The following is a 19,993-nucleotide window of genomic DNA, read 5'->3' as shown; positions in this document are numbered from 1 at the left end:
GGTGCGTTGACATCAGGGAGCAAAGCGATTGGGCTTTGCAATGGAGTTGACAGTGGGATCCTGGGCATATGAGGTATTTGCAGGTGACTGTTGACAACCTGAAGAAAATGAAGAAATGGCATTTAAGAAGCAAATGGAAAGGTACTCAAGGCAAGTTCTATTTACTTTGTGGTTTTCCTTAGGGTAGGCCTCAGATAGGCAGACGATACTGGGACCATATTGTACTATGTCTATAAACACAGAGCTGCATTTGGTATGAAAAACACAATTCTATGGGAGAGATATAGGGAGCTTGATGATATGGAAAATCAGGTAGCATAAAAAGGCCCTGAAATTTTCTTAGTAAAATAATGGCAATGAAGATTCAATTTACTCTGAAAAGTTACATTATTTTCTTCCTGATATATAGGAAAATTCCTAACAGACTTGAAGCTTTTTTTTCCAAACTTAAATTGCAATTTCAATATTTTATATATGGAACCCCTGATCATGAAGAGGTTGACCAATTCTTGGTTCTACAAATATGCCTCAAAATAGCTTGTTTTATCTGATTTGTTTTCATTCTTCTTGCTAATTTATCAATCCCTCCTTCCCAACTTTTACAGAGATCCTCCACCCCTCAAAAATGTTTCATATGGGTTTATAGTTTGGGTCTGTTTTCCTAAAGAGAAGTTTGCTATGAAAGTAAAAACGCTCATGAAACCAAGGAATTTTGTGATTTCTGGCCTTTTTTTCCTGGATAATTCTGAAATGCAACATGGAACACAGAAGCAAGAATGACTCCATCTGGCAGTAACAAGAAGGTGACCAAAAGCTACAGGAAGAGAAGTATGGTTTTAACGTGGACATGTTAGTTAAAGTATCATATTTAAAATTTTACAGAACAAAATAAAAGAACCACCTTGACATTTTAATCACATAGATTTTCTAAAATATCTCCTAAAAAGCGTATGTGGAAATTTTCATTTTTCTACAGACCTGGTGAGTAAAAACACTTTATATTTATACAGTTTTTTCACCTCAGTTGCATCAGAGAATGTAAGGGAGAGTTGAAACTTACCACGGTTTGGGGTACAGTATTTCTACTTCTGACTCTAGTATTTCTAATTAGAATTGAAGAAATACTCAACATTTTTAAAATCTACTTTAAAAAGTTAAACATAATTTGGGATGTTTTTATTCCTTCACACTAAAAAAATTAAATTTAGCCTTAGCTGGTGATTCCAATCTTAAGACGTTAAATTATGAGAAAGGGTAGCATCAATTCACTCAAACAATGAAATTGAACTAGAAAGGAAACCTGTGTCACCAAAACAACCGAGTTCTTGAGCAGTGTTTCCAATGTCGCATTCAGATCATATGTGCAAGCTCAATGCGGTCCACAGAACATTTCAAGCACTATATTTTTCATAGGCTAGATGGATGGCAGATATTTCCATGAGGGCAAGGGACCATTGTTATTCCAATTAAATGAACTTCCCCTCCTAAAATGTGACTTTTGAAAGTGGCATCTGTACTTGCTTCATACTCAGTTCTTTGTTTCTCTTCTTACTGCAATTAAGACTTAAAAGAATTGGGTGAGAGCTGGCCTGAAGGAAAAACTTACATGCTTTGTCACCTAGGCCAAATTAACATAATTTTTTTGAGAAAAAGCAGTTTTCCCTATGTTGGTATCTGCATTCTGGTAAAGCCCTGAGGAAAGCAGGTTTATTGCAATCTTTTCAACGCTTTAGTCACACATCTCTATTTTTTAAGCTGATAAGAAAAGCAGCAAATAGCCAATTTTTCAAGAAACAGAAAAATGTACACGAGCTTTAAGATAAAGGATAGCAAAATGTAGCAAGGAGAAAAAGTATCTAGTGAATTGATTTTTAAATTGCTTATAAAAGTAATAGTAGATTATTAATATTATTATTATTTCCTTCCTTGGAGAAGAAGAAAGTCCTTCAAATACCGAAATACTTATTGATTAGAATTAGAAAATGTAAATAGAAGCATCTTTCATTTAATACATCAAAAAAAGAAAATTATGAATTACAAGAAGCTTTGATCATTTTTATAAAATAGTGAAACTAGAGAAGTATATCTAATTGAAATCAAAACATTTTTCCTAAAATTAATGAATAAATATTCCTATTATTCAACAGGAAAATGCTGTTTAATACCTAAGAACTTATCATTTGCAAAATATTTTATAGACTCAAAGATGAAATAGAGAAAAAAGGGCATTAGTGATATTTTATTCAGATTGACCTTCAAAAATAAGATACATGACATCTTTCTGAGACAATACTGGTATATTCCTTTAAAGAAGTATAATTAAGTGTATAACTCAGAACATCCACTTGCTTTAAGATTCAGACTGCCCGTTTGTCAGATACGAAATTTATGTGAGCTCCTGACCTAGAACGGTGAGGCAATCCTTACCTTTCAGACAGAGGATCAACAAGGGCATGCATTTTAGAGTTCTGTTTGCAACGTATTTCAGTGGCCTTTTCAATTGAGGAAAACTATTACGTGGGGCTCAATTTTGCAGGAATGACCATGAAAAGTTGTTCAATATCCGTGTGTTTCCTAGCTGTTAGATTATAGATGTCTCTGAGAAATGTCATTTATCCTGACTTTTCATTTTCTTCCCAGTCCAGTAATTTTCATCATCAAGACAGTATTTCTAGTCAGCTATCCTACTGCGATCATAAGTTGAAGATATATTTTCTCCACTCCAAAGCTTCATTTCCATTTTCAGACCACATCAAGTCTTGCACTATATCCTTTCACCATACTATTTCAGAGATCCTACCTAATTCCTCTCTCTTCTGGCCAAGAGTCCCGTCGTCTTCACTTTGAATCTAGCCTCCTCTCATACGGCCTTGGTTTACCAATTCATGTCCAGTCTTCTCGTTTAACACAATCTTTCCCACAAATGTATTGCTCATACTGTGGTATAATTTTTGTAGCCCCATTTTATTTATGTGATTTCCATTCTCAGAACCGAACATGGATACTAACTCTCTCTCTTCTTTATATTAACTCAAAAAATATTGATTAGTACCTACTATAGAAAATAAGCATGGCATTACATACCACAAGGAAAATGAAGATGAATGAAGCATAGCTTCCACCTTAAAACACTGACAATCTAGTGATGGGGATTAAAACAAGTGACAAGGAACATCAGTAAAATATTCAATATGATCACTGCTATTAGCAAGACAAAAAACACGGGATATGGGGGCATTCAGAAGAGGAAGAGATTCATTCGAGAGAATGAAATCCACATCAGCTCTGGCTTTTTGTTCATGGACTTCTGATAATCTCTCCTATAGGTTAGTGCCCTTTCAAAATGTTTTTCCATCACTTGTTTCCTGAAGTCACAACAGATTGATTGGGTAAATGTTAACTTGTTTTGCAAAAGAGAAAATTTTTAGTTCAATCAGAGGACTGGCCATTCACGCCACAGTCGCTTATGTGAGAATCAGAGGTGCTCATATCCTAGCACTTCCTTGACCTGTATCTCCAAATAGAAAATCTGGACTGAAAATATTGAGTCTGATTTTCAGGCTGCTGAAGCTGACTCATCTCTCTTAAAGATTATTTTTCTTTGAATCTTGATCCCTCCTTTATTATTTATTTTTCCTAATGTCTTAAGTTTAGAGCATTGCTGAAAGCAATTGTAAAAGCAGACATTTCACTCTCATTTCTGTGTCCTAATAACCACCTAGCATTTGCATGTTTGTTAAAAGATGCAATGAGAGTCTAGGACATGCACTTTTCTCTTTCTTTGCTCCTCAGCTTGGCTGGGTTCTGAATTATATTTTCTATGAGAGCTGCTGAATGGTGACTCGTTCTGTGAGACGAGCCACACAGTGAGCAGGCAGCAAGCGGTTCAGTGTCCTTTTCCCCTCAGGCATCATGATGCCAAGTCGGATCATGCTGAAGCTACCAGGTCTGCAATGCAGCACCAGTTGTTCTGTTCATCTGCTCCTGACATGAATATCCAGACTCCCCTGACAGTCAAAGCATGAGCTTTATGTAATGTGTTAAGGAGCAGTGGAGCGTGAGAGAATGAACGGAAGAGAAAAAGGCTTGATACACTGAAGCAGACTCGGTTCATCTCAGTAACTCAGGGAGGAAAGAGAAAGGAGGGAGAACGCTAGGTACTCCCTAGTCTACTAATCTCTCAGCAGCAATAACATCAAACCCAAAGCCACCCCTCAAGGTGGAATTTGGTACATAGCGGCAGATATTTTTCTCAGGTATATACAAGCAATGTAATCAATTTAACTATGTCATATTTTTAGAAAAAATATTGTTTGATGAATATGTTCTCAAGATATTAGAGTAATTTATTTGGTCAAAATTACTAGTAAACTTTCTTTTTTTTTTCCTTTTTTGTGAGGAAAGAATTCTTAGAAATATAACAAGACTGATAAAGGACGTGCATAATCCTAATGAAAAGACAAGCTTCCAAAAATGAACCAGGAAGACTTTCTTCCTTGATTATTTTCGTCTGCTCACTAAGCAGATTTTATGAAAAAAGATTTTATGAAACGTTCGGAATTCTTTTCTAACTGGAGATTTTAAAAACCTCAGGATTGCTGGGAAGATGGCAGCATAGGAGAACTCTGACCTCACCTCCTCTCGTAGACACAACAAATCTACAACTACCTGTGGAACAATCACCTCTGAACGAGAACTGGAAACTGGATAAAAAGAACCCCCACAACACAGGACAACACTGACAGAGGCAGAAGAGGGAGAAATACCACTCTGCTGAGGAAAAAACCACATTCTAGCCATGATGCTTCAAGGCCGGGAGCAGTCTTAAGGTACGAAGCTTTTCCTGGAGGAGTGGGGGATCTCAGAGGGAGAGCTATGCCACAAAATAAGCAGCCTTTGAATTTAGCACAAACAGGACAAGTGCCATAATATCTGGCTTTGCTGGCTATTAAAACCAATGGGGAAAACCCCCAGAAAAGCTCTCAAACATAAGAGAAAGAAAAGCCTGCTCTTTAAGGGACCCACACAGAGATTCACCCTTTCCGGAAACTGACACAAAATCACCAGAAAGATGCATAGTCCTTTAGAAAAAGAAACTCACTTGATAAGCTCTGTGACCATCTCAGAGAGGCAGGAAGCAGTTGGGCCCACCTCCTCAGGGACTGACCCAGATGGCAGCCATTACTGTGACCTAGTACAGGCATGCTGACACAGGTGCTGGCTGGCAAATATTTCTTCCTTGGCCTGCTAGGGAAGGAGTTTGCCCTGCCCACTAGAGCACTGATTTAATCTAGCTGAGCCAGGGCAGGGAGCCTACAACAAGGACTGGCCCCCCCACCAGCAAGCCCATGGGAAATTTGCAGGACTGTGTAGGTGGGATGTGTGGGACTTCTGCAGCTGGGCAAGTGGGTCTGCCTTGGTGGGTTTGGGTGCACACATAGGGCAAGATTGTGTTGGCAGGGTGTGTGGGCCGTGGGCAATGGGGCATGTCACCTACAGCAGACTTGTGCCACTGGCCTTCTCAAACTGCCACAGGGGATATATATTCTACCTTTCAATGCCTGAAACAATTGTGTGCTGCCAGGCTTGGGGCTGGTGCCAGCCAGCTGTGTGCCTGAGAGAGGTGAGAACAGCCTTGCAGGCCAGAGACGTACAGCAATTGTGAGCCCCTGAGCCTAGCAACCAGTCATGCTGGGGGTCTGATTCACTTAACAGCAAAATAGCATCAGATATGTGTTACTAGACCTTTCCATCAGCCATACTGGGCTTGCCACACCTAATAAAGTGACTGCAGCAGCCTTATGCAGCTAAGTCTTACAACCAGCAAGCCTGGGAGCCAGCCTAGCTTACTCATGTGCCCACAGCAAGAGCAACCCCACCAAAACAGAAGGACATACACAGCCCACACAGGTGACACTCCTGGAATGTTTGGAACTGGTGACGAGAAGCATGCACATTTTTGGGCCCCATAAGGCATCTCTTACATAAGGCCACATTTCCAAGATTGGGAGATGTAGCTGATCTACCTAAAACATAGACTTAAGCACAGAGAATTAGGCAAAATGAGGAGACAAAGGAATATGTTTCAAATAAGGGAACAGGGCAAATCTTCAGAGAAAGAACTAAATGAAAGAGATAAACTATCTGATAAAGAATACAAACTAATAGTCATAAGGATGCTCACTGATCTTAAGAGAAGAATTGATGAACTCAGTGAGAACTTCAACAAAGAGGCAGAAAATACAAAAAAGACTGAGTTAGAGCTGAAGAATACAATGACGGAAATGAAAAATTCACCAGAGAGAATCAACAGCAGAGTAGATGACAGAGAAGAAAGGATCAGTGAGCTGGATAAAAGAGTAGAGGAAATGACTCAAGTTGAACAGAAAAATAAAGAAAATTAAAAAGAACGAGGACAGTCTAAGGGGCCTCTGGGACAAACAAAGAGCACGAACATCTGTATTATAGGTGTCCCAGAAGGAGAAGAGAGAGGCAAAGGGGCAGAGAACCTATTTAAAGAAACAACAGCTGAGAACTTTTCTAACCTAAGGAAGGAAACAGACATCCAGTCACAGGAGGCACAGAGAGCACCAAACAAGATGAACCCAAAGAGGCCCACATCAAGACACACTATAATTAAAATGTCAAGAATTAAAGACAAAGAGGGAATCCTAAAAGCTGCAAGAGAAAGGCAACAAGTTACATACAAAGGAAACTCCATAAGGCTAGCAGATGACTTCTCAGCAGAAACTTTACAGAGCAGAAGGGAGTGCCATGATACATTCAAAGTGCTGAAAGGTAAAAACCAACAGCCAGGAATACTCTTTCTGGCAATATAGAGTATTACCATTCAGAATGGAAGGAAAGATACAGAGTTTCCCACACATGCAAAAATTATAGGGTTTTATCACCAAGAAACCAGTCTTACAAGAAATGCTAAAGGTACTTATTGAAGTGGAAAAGACAAGACCACAAGTAGGAATAAGAAAGTTATCAAAGAAAAAAGATCACTGATAAGGGCAAATATACAGTAAAGGTAGGAGATAAACCACCTATAAAGCTAAACGGAAATGGACTGAATTCTCCAATAAAAAGACACAAAGTGGTGAGATGGATTAAAGAACAAGACCCAACAATATGCTGCCTCCAGGAAACAAATCTCAGCTTCAATGACAAACACAGGCTCAGAGTGAAGGTATGGAAGATGATACTCTAAGCTAATGGCAAACAAAAGAAAGCAGGTGTTGCAATACTTATATCACACAAAGTAGATTTCAAGATAAGACAGGTAAAGGGGGACAAAGAGGGGCAGTATATAATGATCAAAGGGACACTCCACCAAGAAGAAATAACACTTATAAATATCTATGCACCCAACACAGGAGCAGTAAAGTTCATAAATCAACTACTAACAAACCTAAAAGAAGATATTAATAGTTACACAATAATAGTAGGGGAATCTCAACACTCCACTCACATCATTGGACAGATCATCCAGACAGAAAATCAACAAAGAAACAGTGGAATTAAATGAAAATCTAAACCAGTTGGACTTAATAGGCATATATAGAACACTCCCTAGAAAAATAACAGAATACACACTCTTCTTGAGTGCATATGGAACATTCTCAAGGATGGACCATATGTTGGGAAACAAGGGAAGGCTCAATAAATTTAAGAAAATTGCAATAATAACAAGCATCTTTTCTGATCACAATGCTAAAAAGCTAGAAATTAATTACAAGAAAAAAGCTGAGAAAGGGACAAAGATGTGGAGATTAAACAATATGTTATTGAACAAGCAATGGATCGTTGAAGAGATTAAAGGAGAAATCAGAAAAATATCTGGAGACAAATGAAAATGATAATATACCATACCAACTCTATGGGATGCAGCAAAAGCCATATTAAGAGGGAAATTCATTGCAATACAGGCTCACCTTAACAAACAAGAAAAATCCCAAATAAACAATCTCAAATTACACCTAACTGAATTAGAAGAAGAACAAACAAAGCCCAAAGTCAGCAGAAAGAGAGAAATAAAAATCAGAGCAGAAATAAATGCTATTGAAACAAAAAAGGCAGTAGAAAGGATCAATGAAACAAAGAGCTTGTTCTTTGAGAAGATAAATAAAATTGACAAACCCCTAGCCAGATTTACAAAGACAAAAAGAGGGAAAGCTCAGATAAACAAAGTTAGAAATGAAAGAGGAGAAATAACAACAGACACCACAGAAATACAATGGATTATAAGAGAATACTAGGAAAAACTATATGCCAACAAAATGGATAATCTAGAGGAAAGGGATAAATTCTTAGATTTTGACAACCTCCCAAAACTGAATCAAGAAGAAAGAGATAATCTGAACAGACCAATCACAAGGAAAGAGATGGAAATAGTAGTCAAAAGGATCCCAAAGAATGAAACTCCCAGGACCAGACAGCTTCCCAGGGGAATTCTACCAAACTTTCAGAGAGGATTTAATACCTATCCTTCTCAAGCTATTCTAAAAAATTAGGGAAGATAGAATGCTTCCTAACACATTCTACAAGGCCAACATGACTCTGATACCAAAGTCTGACAAGGACAACACAAAAAAGGAAAACTACAGGCCAATGTCGCTGATCAACATAGATGCAAAAGTCCTCAAGAAAATTTTGGGGACCCAAATTCAGCAATACATTAAAGGATCATACATCATGATCAAGTGGGATTTATACCAGGGACACAGGGATAGTTCAACACCTGCAAATCAGTCAACGTGATATACCACATCAACAAATTGAGGAGTAAAAAGCAGACGATCACCTCAATAGATGCAGAGAAAGCATTTGACAAGATCCAACAGCCATTTCAGATAAAAACTCTTAACAAAATGGGGATAGACGGAAATTGCCTCAATATAATAAAGGCCATATATGACAAACCCCCAGCCAACATCATACTCAATGGGCAAAAACTGAATGCCAGAACTTTGAGAACAGGAATAAGACAGGATGCCCATGATCACCACTGTTATTCAACATATTACTGGAGGTTCTGTCCAGAGCAATTAGGTAAGAGAAAAGAATAAAAGGAACGCAAATAGGGAGAGAAGAAGTGAAACTCTTGCTGTGTGCAGATGACATGATCTTATATATAGATAACCCTAAAGAATCAATTGGAAAACTAATAGAAATAGTTAACTACTATAGTAAAGTTGCAGGGTCCAAAATCAACTTACAGAAATCAGTTGCTTTTCTATACACTAATAACGAACTTACAGAAAGAGAACTCAAGAATACAATTCCATTTACAATCACAACTAAAAGAATAAAGTACCTAGGAATAAATTTAACTAAGGAGGTGAAGGACTTATACAATGAAAACTATAAGACATTCTGAAAGAAATAGATAATGACATAAAGAGAAGGAAAGAGATTCCATGCACATGGATCGGAAGAATAAACATAGTTAAAATGTCCATACTACCCAAGGCAATCAACAGATTCAATGCAATCCCAATCAGAATCCAAATGACATTCTTCATGGAAATAGAGCAAAGAATCCTAAAATTCATATGTGGCAACCAAAGACCCTGAATTGCTAAGGAAATCCTGAGAAAAAAGAACTAAGCTGGAGACATCACAATCCCCGACTTCAAAATGTACTACAAAGCCACAATGATCAAAACAGCATGATACTGGTAGAAAAACAGGCACACAGGATCAATGGAACAGAACTGAAAGCCCAGAAATAAAACTGCACATCTTTGGACAGCTAATCTTTGACAAAAGTGCCAAGAACATACAATGGAGAAAAGATAGTCTTCAATAAATGGTGTTGGGAAAACCAGACAGCCACATGCAAAAGAACGAAGGTATACCATTATCTCACACCATTAACAAAAATAAACTGAAAATGGGTCAAAGACTTGAAGATAAGTCCTGAAACCATAAAATTCCTGGAAGATAATATAGGTAGTACACTCTTTGACATAGAACTAAAAAGGATCTTTGTGAATACCACGTCTTGTCAGACAAGGGAAACAAAAGAAAAAACAAACAAATGGGAATTCATCAGATTAACGAGCTTCTGCAAGGCAAAAGAAACTCGAATCAAAACAAAGAAACAACCCACCAATTCGGAGAAAATATTTTCAAATCATATATGCTATAAGGGGTTAATCTCCATAATATATAAGGAACTCACACAACTGAACAACAAAAAAACAAATAGCCCGGTCAAAAAATGGGCAGAGAACATGAACAGACAGTTTTCCAAAGAAGATATACAGATGGCCAATAAACACAGGAAAAGATGTTCAACATCACTAATCATCAGGGAAATGCAAATCAAAACTACACTAAGATACCACTTTATGCCTGTTAAAATGGTTATAATCACTAAGACTAAAAACAACAAATGTTGGAGAGGGTGTGGAGAAAAGAGAACCCTCAAACACTGCTGGTGGGGATGCAAACTGTTGCAGCCACTATGGAAAACAGTATGGAGAGTCCTAAAAAATTAAAAATAGAAATAACATATGACCCAGCTATCCCACTACTGGGTATCTACCAAACAACTTGAAATCAACAATCCAAAGTAACATATGCACCCCTATGTTTGTTGCAGCACTATTCGCAATAGCCAAGACATGGAAACAACTTAAGTGCCCATCCACTGATGATTGGATAAAGACGTGGTGTATATATACAATGGAATACTACTCAGCCATAAAAAAAGACAAATTCATCCTATTTGCAACAACATGGAAGGACCTGGAGGGAATTATACTAAGCAAAATAAGCCAGACTGAGAAAGACAAGGACCAGATGATTTCACTCACATGTGGAATATGAACAAACACATGGACAAAGAAAGCAGTTCAGTGGTTGCCAGGAGAAGGGGGGTGGGAAGTGGGCACAGGGGGTGAAGGGGGGCAATTATGTGGTGACAGTCAAGAAATAATGTACAACTGAAATCTCACATTGATGTAAACTATTATGAACTCAATAAAAAAAAGACAAAAGAACTAAAAATATCTCTCTCTGTGATAAAAGTTTAAGGGATACACACACAAAGAAAAGAGTTGAATATGATATCAAAAATATAAAGTGTGGGGGGAGGGGAGTAAAAGTACAGGGCTTTTGGTAAGAGGTCAAACTTAAGAGACCATCAACTTAATATAGATTGCTATTTACATAGGTCAATATATATGAAACTCATGGTAATCACAAACCAGAAACCTATAATAAATACACAAATAAAGTAATAGAAAGCAACCCAAACATAATACTAAAGTAAGGCATCAAATCACAAGGGAAGAGAGCAAGAGAAGAAGAAAGAAACAAAGAAGAACTACTAAAACACGCCCCAGAAATCAATAAAATGGCAATAAGTACATACTTATCAATAGCTACTTTAAATGTCAATGGACTAAATGCTCAAATCAAAACACACAGGGTGGCTGAATAGAAAAAGAAACAAGACTCATATACATGCTGCATACAAGGGACACATCAGACCCAAAGACACTCACAGACTGAATTTGAAGGGATGGAAAAAGATACTCTATGCAAACTGCAATGAAAAGAAAGGTGGAGTAGCAATATTTTATCAGACAAGACAGACTTTAAAAGAAAAACTGTTACAAGAGACAAGGGCACTGATAAAGGGAACAATTCAAAAGAGGACGTAACACTAGTAAACATCTACACAGGCAACATAGGAACACCTAAATATATGAAGCCATTAACAGAAATAAGGGGAGAAATAGACAGTAACGTAATAATAGTAGGGGACTTTAACACTCCTCTTCCATCAATGGATAGATCACCCAAAGAGAAGATTACTAAAGAAACATTGGCCTTAGATGACACATTGGACCAGATGGATTTTGTAGATATATACAGAACATTCCAACCAAAAATCATAAAATACACACTCTTTTCGAATGCACATGGAACACTATGCAGGATAGATTACATATCAGGCCACAAAACAAGTCTCAATAAATTTAAGAAGACTGAAATAATACCCAGCATCTTTTCTGACTACAATGGTATGAAACTAGAAATCCATCAGAAGAAGAAAGCTGGGAAAACCACAAATACGTGGAGATTAAACAAAATGCTGCTGAACAACTACTGGGTCAACAAACAAATCAACAATTACCTGGAGACAAATGAAAATGAAAATATAACATGCCAAAATTTTTTGGATACATCAAAAGTGGGACTAAGAGGGACCTTTATAACAATACAGGCCTATGTCAAGAAACAAGAAAAATGTCAAACAGTCTAACAGTGCCCCCAAAGGAACTAGAAAAACAAGAGCAAACAAAGCCCAAAATTAGTAGAAGGAAGGAAATAATAAAAATCAGAGCAGAAATAAATCAGAGATGGAAAAAACAATAGAAAAAAAATCAATGAAACTTAGAGCTGGTTCTTTGAAAAGATAAACAAAATTGACAAACCTTTAGCTAGACTAACCAAGAAAAAAAGAGAGAAGGCTCAAATAAATAAAACCAGAAACACAAAGAACTATAAGAGAAAACTACAAAAAGCTATTCACCAACAAATTGGATAATCTAGAAGAAATGATAAATTCTTAGAATCATACAACCTCCCAAAATGAAGAAGAAACAGAGAATTTGAATAGACCAATCACCAGTCAGGAGATCCAAACAGTAATCTAAAACCTCCAAAAAAACAAACAGTCAGGACCAGATGGCTTCCCTGGTGAATTCTACCAAACATTCAAAGAAGACTTAATACCTATGCTTCTCGAACTCTTCCAAAAAACTGAAGAGGAGGGGAGGCTTCTTAACTCATTCTATGAGACCAACATTACCATGATACAAAAAAAAAAAAAAAAGAAAAGAAAAGACAAGGACAACACAAAAAAAGAAATTATAGTCTAATATCACTGATGAACATAGACAAAAATTCTCAACAAAATACTAGCAAATTGAATACAACAGTACATTAAAAAGATCATACACCTGATCAAGTCAGATTTATTCCAGGGATGCAGGGATGGTTCAACATCCACAAATCAATCAACATGATACACCAGACATGATACAAAATGAAGAATCAAAATCACATGATGATCTTAATAGATGCAGAGAAAGCAACCGGCAAGACACAGAATCTATTTATGATAAAAACACTGAATAAAATGGGTATAGAAAGTAACTCAACAATAAAGGCCATATATGACAAAGTCACAGCTAATATTACACTTTCACAGTGAAAAAGTGAAAGCTATCCCTTTAGTAACAGGAACCAGACAAGAATGCTCACTTTCACCACCCTTAAGCAACATAGTATTGGAAGTCGTAGCCAGAGCAATTAAGCAAGAACAAGAAATAAAAGGGATCCAAATTGGAAGGAAGAAGTAAAACTATCACTATTTGCAGACGAGATGATTCTATATATAGAATACCTGGAAGAATCCACAACACAACTATTAGAAATAATAAATGAATACAGTAAAGTTGCAGGATACAAAATAAACTTGGAAAAATCAGTTGCAATTCTATACACTAACAATGAAATAGTGGAAAGAGAAATGAAGAATACAATCCCATTTACAATCACAACAAAAAGAACAAAATACATATGAACAAATTTAACTAAAGAGCTGAAAAACCTATACACTGAAAACTACAAAACATTGCTGAAAGAAATTGAAGAATACACAAAGAAATAAAAAGATATTCCAAGATCATGGATTGGAAGAATTAACATAGTTAAAATGTCCCTACTTCCTAAAGCAATCTACAGTCTTAATGCAATTCTCTATAAAAGTCCCAATGACATTTTTCAAAGAAATAGAATAAAGAATTCTAAAATTTATATGGAACAACACAAAACCCCAAATAGCCAAAAGAATCCTGAGAAAAAAGAACAAAGCTGGAAGTATCACAATCCCTGACCAAAACATACTACAAAGCCATAGTAACCACAATAGCATGGTACTGGCACACTCACAAAAAAGACACACAAACCAATGAACAGAACTGAGAGGTCAGAAATAAACCCACACATCTATGGACAGCTAATCTTCAACAAGGGAGCTAAGAACACACAATGGAGAAAGGAAAGTCTCTTCAGTGAATGGTGTTGGGAAAACTGGACACCCTCATGCAAAAGAGTGAAAGTAGACCATTATCTTATGCCATACACAAAAATCAGCTCAAAATGGATCAAAGACTTGAATGTAAGAACTGAAACCAAAAAACTTCTAGAAGAAAATATAGGCAGTATGTTCTTTGACATTGGTCTTAGCAGCATCTTTTCAAATACCATGTCTCACCAGGCAAGGGAAACAAAATAAAAAATACACAAATGGGACTACATCAAACTAAAAAGCTTCTGCACAACAAAGGAAACCATCAATAAAACAAAAAGGTAGCCCAACATAATCAGGAGAAGATATTTGTAAACCATACATCTGATAAGGGGTTAATGTCCAAAATGTACAAAGAACTTATACAACTCAACAACAAAGAACAGACAACCCAATTAAAAAAGGGGCAAGGGATATGAACAGACATTTTCCTACAGAAGATATACAGATGGCCAACAGGCACATGAAAAGATGTTCAACATCTGTAATTATTAGGGAAATGCAAATCAAAACTACAATGAGATATCACCTCATTCCCATCAGAATGGCTATAATTAACAAGAAAAGAAATAAGTGTTGGAGAGGATGTGGACAAAAGGGAAATCTCATACACTGCTGGTGGGAGTGCAAACTGGTGCAGCCACTATGGAAAACAGTATAGGGAGTCCTCAAAAAATTAAGAACATAACTACCATATGATCCAGCTATTTTATTCCTGGGTATTTATCCAAAGAACACAAAAACACAAACGCATAAAGATATTTGTACCCCTATGTACATTGTGGTGTTACTCACAATAGCTAAGACTTGGGAAAAACCTGAGTGCCCGTCAATGGTGAATGGATAAAAAAGATGTGGTATATGTACAAAATGGAATACTACTCAGCTATACAAGAGATGAACTCTTGCCATTTGTAACGACATGGATGGATCTTAAGGGTATTATGCTAAGCGAAATAAGATGGAGAAAATAAAATGCCATATGATTTCACTCATAAGTAGAAGATATAAACAGCAACAAACAAACACACAGACACAGAGATTAGATTGGTGATTGCCAGACCGGAAGGAGGGAGGAGGGCAGGCAAAATGAGTGATAGGGAAATGTCCACAGCCACCGATGGTAAGTGGTCTTTGGGTGGTGAACGTGAGGTAGTCTACACAAAAATCAAAATATAATGATGCAAAACTGAAATTTATATAATGTTATAAATCAATGTTAGCTCAATATACATAAAAAAAGAAATCTACCAAAAAAAAAAAAAAGTACTCAGTAGACAGCTTAGGGATCTCATTCTCCATCACCTGTCAGTTGACAGCACCCCTGCTTCTCCAAAACTTGGCCTCTCTCTGAACCACAGAAGCCTTTCCTGTTTCCTCATCAAGCTCTTTGTAGTGTCCTCCTCATTCAGCCTTCCACCTCTCCAATCCAGACAAACATGTTACCCACTTTTGATTCAGTATTTGCTTGCTCTGTTGGCCACTATTTCTGTCCCTCTCCCACTCCAATATTGGGGCCTGCCCAGAAGCAGACCTCTAAACTGAAGCGCTATAATCAATTTACCAGGGGCCTATGGTCACTTTCTGCAGGTCCCGGCTTCCCCACTGTAGGTGGGCAACGTGCCTCACTCCACGCGGCACACATGGATTACGGTAGAGATGACAGGAGAAAACGGCATTAATGTTCAGACTGGAGACTATACACAAACGTATGAAATGTATGAAGGTTGGCAATTCTAGGAGAATCCACACTAAATCAACGCTGTCGATGCTAAAACATAAATCCTGAATGGCTTTCACCATTTCCTTAAAGGCAAAATTGCAAAGTGACATTAGCGACCATTCTAGAAGAATGAAACAAATCTCCCTTTTACTAATAAAAGTGCATTCATTGTTTTTCCTTAAAAGAGCATTCAAGTGTATTAATTTATTTTTACAGTAATGGAAAGTGCCCTTCTGTCATTTTCTGTAATTTTCAGGACCTAGTAGAAATCTTTGTATTTCCTCCCTTTAAACGTCAAGTATAAAGGTCAAAAAGAGCCCGGAGGCGCCTCTGCCCTCAGCCGGGCGCGGGGGACAGCAGCGGGACGCCGGGGCTCCCGGGCCTCAGCGAGCAGGCGACGGCCGCAGGGTCCCGGGGTGCGGCCACCCACGCGCGCTGTCCTCGCTCCGACGCCCACGGTCGCCCGAGCCCCGTGCGCTCCACAGCTGCAGACTTCGGACACGTCCCGGCCGAGCCCCGCCGCGCCGCGATCCTGCGCAGCCACCCGGGCAGGTCCCTGGGCTCGGCCGAGGCCGCGCTGCCGTCCCCGCCCCGCAGCGCAGGTCCCAGCGACCCAGGCCCGACCGCCGGCCGCCGGGCTGGGGTCGGTGCCCCGTCAGCTCGGTCCACCCGCAGGGCCGGTTCCGGACCCAGTCCCGCCCCACCGGGCGCCCGGCTGGGACTGCGCCACAGTCCGGAGGGCCGCGGCGCCTGAGACCGAAGCGCTCCCCCAGCAGCCGCCCCGCCACACCTCCACGGGGCTGGGTTTCTCAGCGGTGGCTTTGAAATGCCCGGAACCCCCGCCGCGCCCAGAGCCCGGGCACCTTGAAAATCCATCCGCCTGAGCGCAGAGGGCGCATGTACATGTGTCCATCCCCCGAGGAGCCCCCAGACCCCTGTGCCAAGAAGACAGTACTGAGGGCCCTCAGCCAATGCCAGAAAGGAAAAAAGAAGGTCGACGGACCTCTCTGGTTTGAGCTCCCCGACACCGAGGGAAGGAGCCCGAGCCCCGGCCGCAGGCCATCTGCCTTCAAGCCCGTTCGGACAAACGGCGCGCTCCCTCCTTCGTGCCCAGGCCTGGGCCTCCGAGAGGCAGCGTCAGCCCCTGATGCAACAGTGCCTGAGAGGAGGAGGCTGGCCCGGGCCTGACCTCCAGCCTTCCCTGAGCCCGCCTCGTCTGCCCCATGGCAAGGACACCACCAGCCTCCAGCACGGTCACAGAGCTGCTGCTGGGCTGCAGGCCTGGGAGGGGCCGGCGCTCCCGGGGGCCTGGGGCCTCCCGCAGCCTGATGGCCTCCTGTGTCCTAAGAGTCAACGCCCTGCAACCACCACCTCCTGAGACCCAAACCTACAACTGGTTTACCCTGTTGACTCTGATGTACCCCTCCATGAGTCACTGACACCACCAGGTCACCGCCCGCCACCAGAGCTGGCGGGTCTGCCAAGCCTCCAGACCCACCGCTTCGTTCCCTGCACAGCCCACACTCAGGAAAGGCTGCTGATAGGAAAACCTCTGCCTCCTCCCGCCGGCCCCTCCTGCCTTTTCCCTGGGAACACACTTATCTGGAAAGGGTGTTCGCCACTGTTTGCTCAGTTTTTATAGTTAAAAGTTTATTCTTATTTTAAATAATAATAATGATAGGCAGCTTTATTATCATAGAGATTGTCATAGTCTTTCAAAGATTTGCACATTAGGATTTTGTTCATACCATGGTTTCCCCACCTCGGTACTGTTAACATTGGGGGCCAGATAAGGCTTTGTTCTTCTTGGGTGCTGTCCTCTGCATTGTGGGGTTTCAGCAGAATCCCTGGCCTCTATCCTCTAGGTGCTGTTAGCGTATCAATATCATAAAAATAATAAATGTGCCCAGTCATTGCCAAATATTCGAGGGGGTTGGGGGGCAAAATCACACTGGTGGTGAACCACCGTGGGACCGTAAGAAAACATCCCTAAAAAACCTGGAGTACATTAAAAGAAAAATACGATACCAAACATGACAGCAAATTAAAGACGAGAAAATTTTTGATAAGATCTTCGAAAATACAGGATCGAGAGGAAGGATCAAGTAAAAAACTACAATGATAATTAAGTCATATTTACATTTACAAACAAGCGGGACAGAATAATTCTACAAGGAGGTCTGAATTGTTCTTAGCTCAAATCTGTTACATTGATTAAGAGTCAAATTCAACAAAATAATTTTTCAAAGTGTAAGTGGGCGGAAGAGATTGATAAAACACCTTTTTTAGCGCTTGTGATGCGGTTCTGACATTTAGTGCAAAACAAGACAATAAAGAGATGAGACATTTCCACAAGTGCACGGGAGGAATTTTCTGGAAGAACATACATGGGAGTAAATGTGTATGCAAATTTATCTGAGTTTTTAAATATCCTATTGTGTTAGATAAAGTCTTGCTCTTCATAGCTTGAAGCGTTTGTAGGCAACTCAAATTGCAAGGAATAAAATCATGTTTTAATTTGTTGAGTCACTGGGTTTAATTAAAACAAGTCTAGAGAAACCACGTTTCCCTCATATTCTGATTCACGATTACTGGCTCAAGACGATCTCATCCTGCTTTAAGACTGGCTGAAAACCAAAGACAGATACAAGGTAGATTTTTATAGGAAGAACTACCCTATAGCTGTACATTTAAACAAACCGCTTTATCAGATTTATCAGCTTTATCTGATCTGACGAACAGCTTTATAAGCTTTATCAGCCTTTTCCTCCAATTTGTAAAACATTACAAGCTCTGGCTAGGCATACCAGCTCTATACAAGCTCATACGCAGTTCTTAATTATAACGTCCTTCAAGCCAGCCCTCAGTGAGGTTCAGGTCCTTCTATCTACCAACAAGACAAGCCACATATTATGGCCGAAGCTGATCCCCACAACCTGCTTCACCTCGTACAGAGACCACACAGGACAAAGCAAACGTGACAGATACAAACCTCGTGGCACTGCCTTTTCTATCAGTCCTTGTCTTTCTCACGCTTTCTAGCCTCAGATGCCTAACCTTTCGAAGGAAAAGCCCGGCAAGGTCCCCATCTTCTGTCCTCATCCACCGGCGCCAGCAGGCCCAGACGCTTCACAGTGAGGTTGTGTGCCTTCCTGCAGATCCACCCTTGAAGGCTAGATAACTCGGCTCTGCACCCTCCTTTCTGCGGAGTTCGGGGAAATGGCAGCCAGAGCAGAGAGTGGTTGGCATGGCAACAAGGAGAGGAAAATCTGCAGGCTCTGGTATTGCAAGGCCAGCTTGTTTATTTGCCTTGGGGGGCGGTGTGGATAGCTTTAGTCGCTTTGCAGGAGAAATGGCTCTGTACCCTTTTGCTCCGCATACATTAATATTATGTATAATATGCCAGATTTTAAATGGGATGATGACTCCTACTAGGAAATCTCAAATCTAGGAATGAAGTCAGGGAGAAGGGAAGAGGTAAGAAATGGCAAGTTCTAATTTTCTAAGACTGAAAAAGGAAACAGAGAGAAGCTTAAACACATATTCAGCTTTTTGCACTAGCGATGACAAACTTTTCCTCCATCGTGTATTTTCGAGCTTAGATTTATCATTGCAGCAACAATAAACACATATATCTGGGTATGTTGCTCACTTGACTGCCCAAGGTATGTGCACGTCCAAGTGCCGGCGCAGGCTTTCGAAGGCACAGCTCTATTGGGAAGCTCTGGAAAGGTGACAGTGGAGGACCTGGAAGAGCCTTTTTACGGAACTCACTGCTTTGGCACGGAGTAAACTGGATAAAATGCTTAGAAATGTTGGGGAAATAAAACAGCCCTAGGGAATTGGGGGGAATTAACTGAAGAAATGCCCTTTAATCTTAAAATTTACTCAAAGAGATAGGTGACACTGGCTTTTGATGGTTACAAAGGCACTTTATATTGTGACCGGTGTTTCCCACTGCCATTCAAAGCATTGTCCCTTAGAACAGTCAAATTCACAGAGGCTGTAATTGATAATTGTTGCAAGTGGCTGTGCTGTTTCTGAATTCTGAATCTGGCAGTGTCGGGTAGTGGGAAGAGCACTACAGCAGGAGACCTGCATTCTGGTAGTAGTCATACGATCTTGGATGGGTGACTCAAATTGTAAAGAGC

General features: G+C 39.8%; 1 protein-coding gene across 50 annotated transcripts in view; it reads right to left on the bottom strand.

Moving 5' to 3' along the window:
- Positions 1-19,993, bottom strand: part of MAP2 (microtubule associated protein 2) — a 225,291-nt gene that overhangs the window by 65,261 nt on the left and 140,037 nt on the right. For 3 of the 50 annotated variants that reach the window (XM_070619753.1, XM_070619762.1, XM_070619760.1), the window contains exon 1: positions 18,835-19,077. The exons of 38 other annotated variants lie outside the window; for them this stretch is intronic. The gene's annotated coding sequence lies outside the window, so the exon portion shown is untranslated. Of the gene's footprint in view, positions 1-18,834; positions 19,098-19,993 lie in introns of those variants that run through there. 9 more of the 50 variants (XM_070619752.1, XM_070619755.1, XM_070619757.1 and 6 more) reach the window with 6 other exon arrangements.

This window comes from Equus przewalskii, chromosome 5, assembly GCF_037783145.1.
Source record: "Equus przewalskii isolate Varuska chromosome 5, EquPr2, whole genome shotgun sequence".
NCBI classification, from domain to species: Eukaryota; Metazoa; Chordata; class Mammalia; order Perissodactyla; family Equidae; genus Equus; species Equus przewalskii.
Note: the sequence above shows the minus strand (reverse complement) of the source record. Positions and strands in the feature narration are given on the sequence as shown.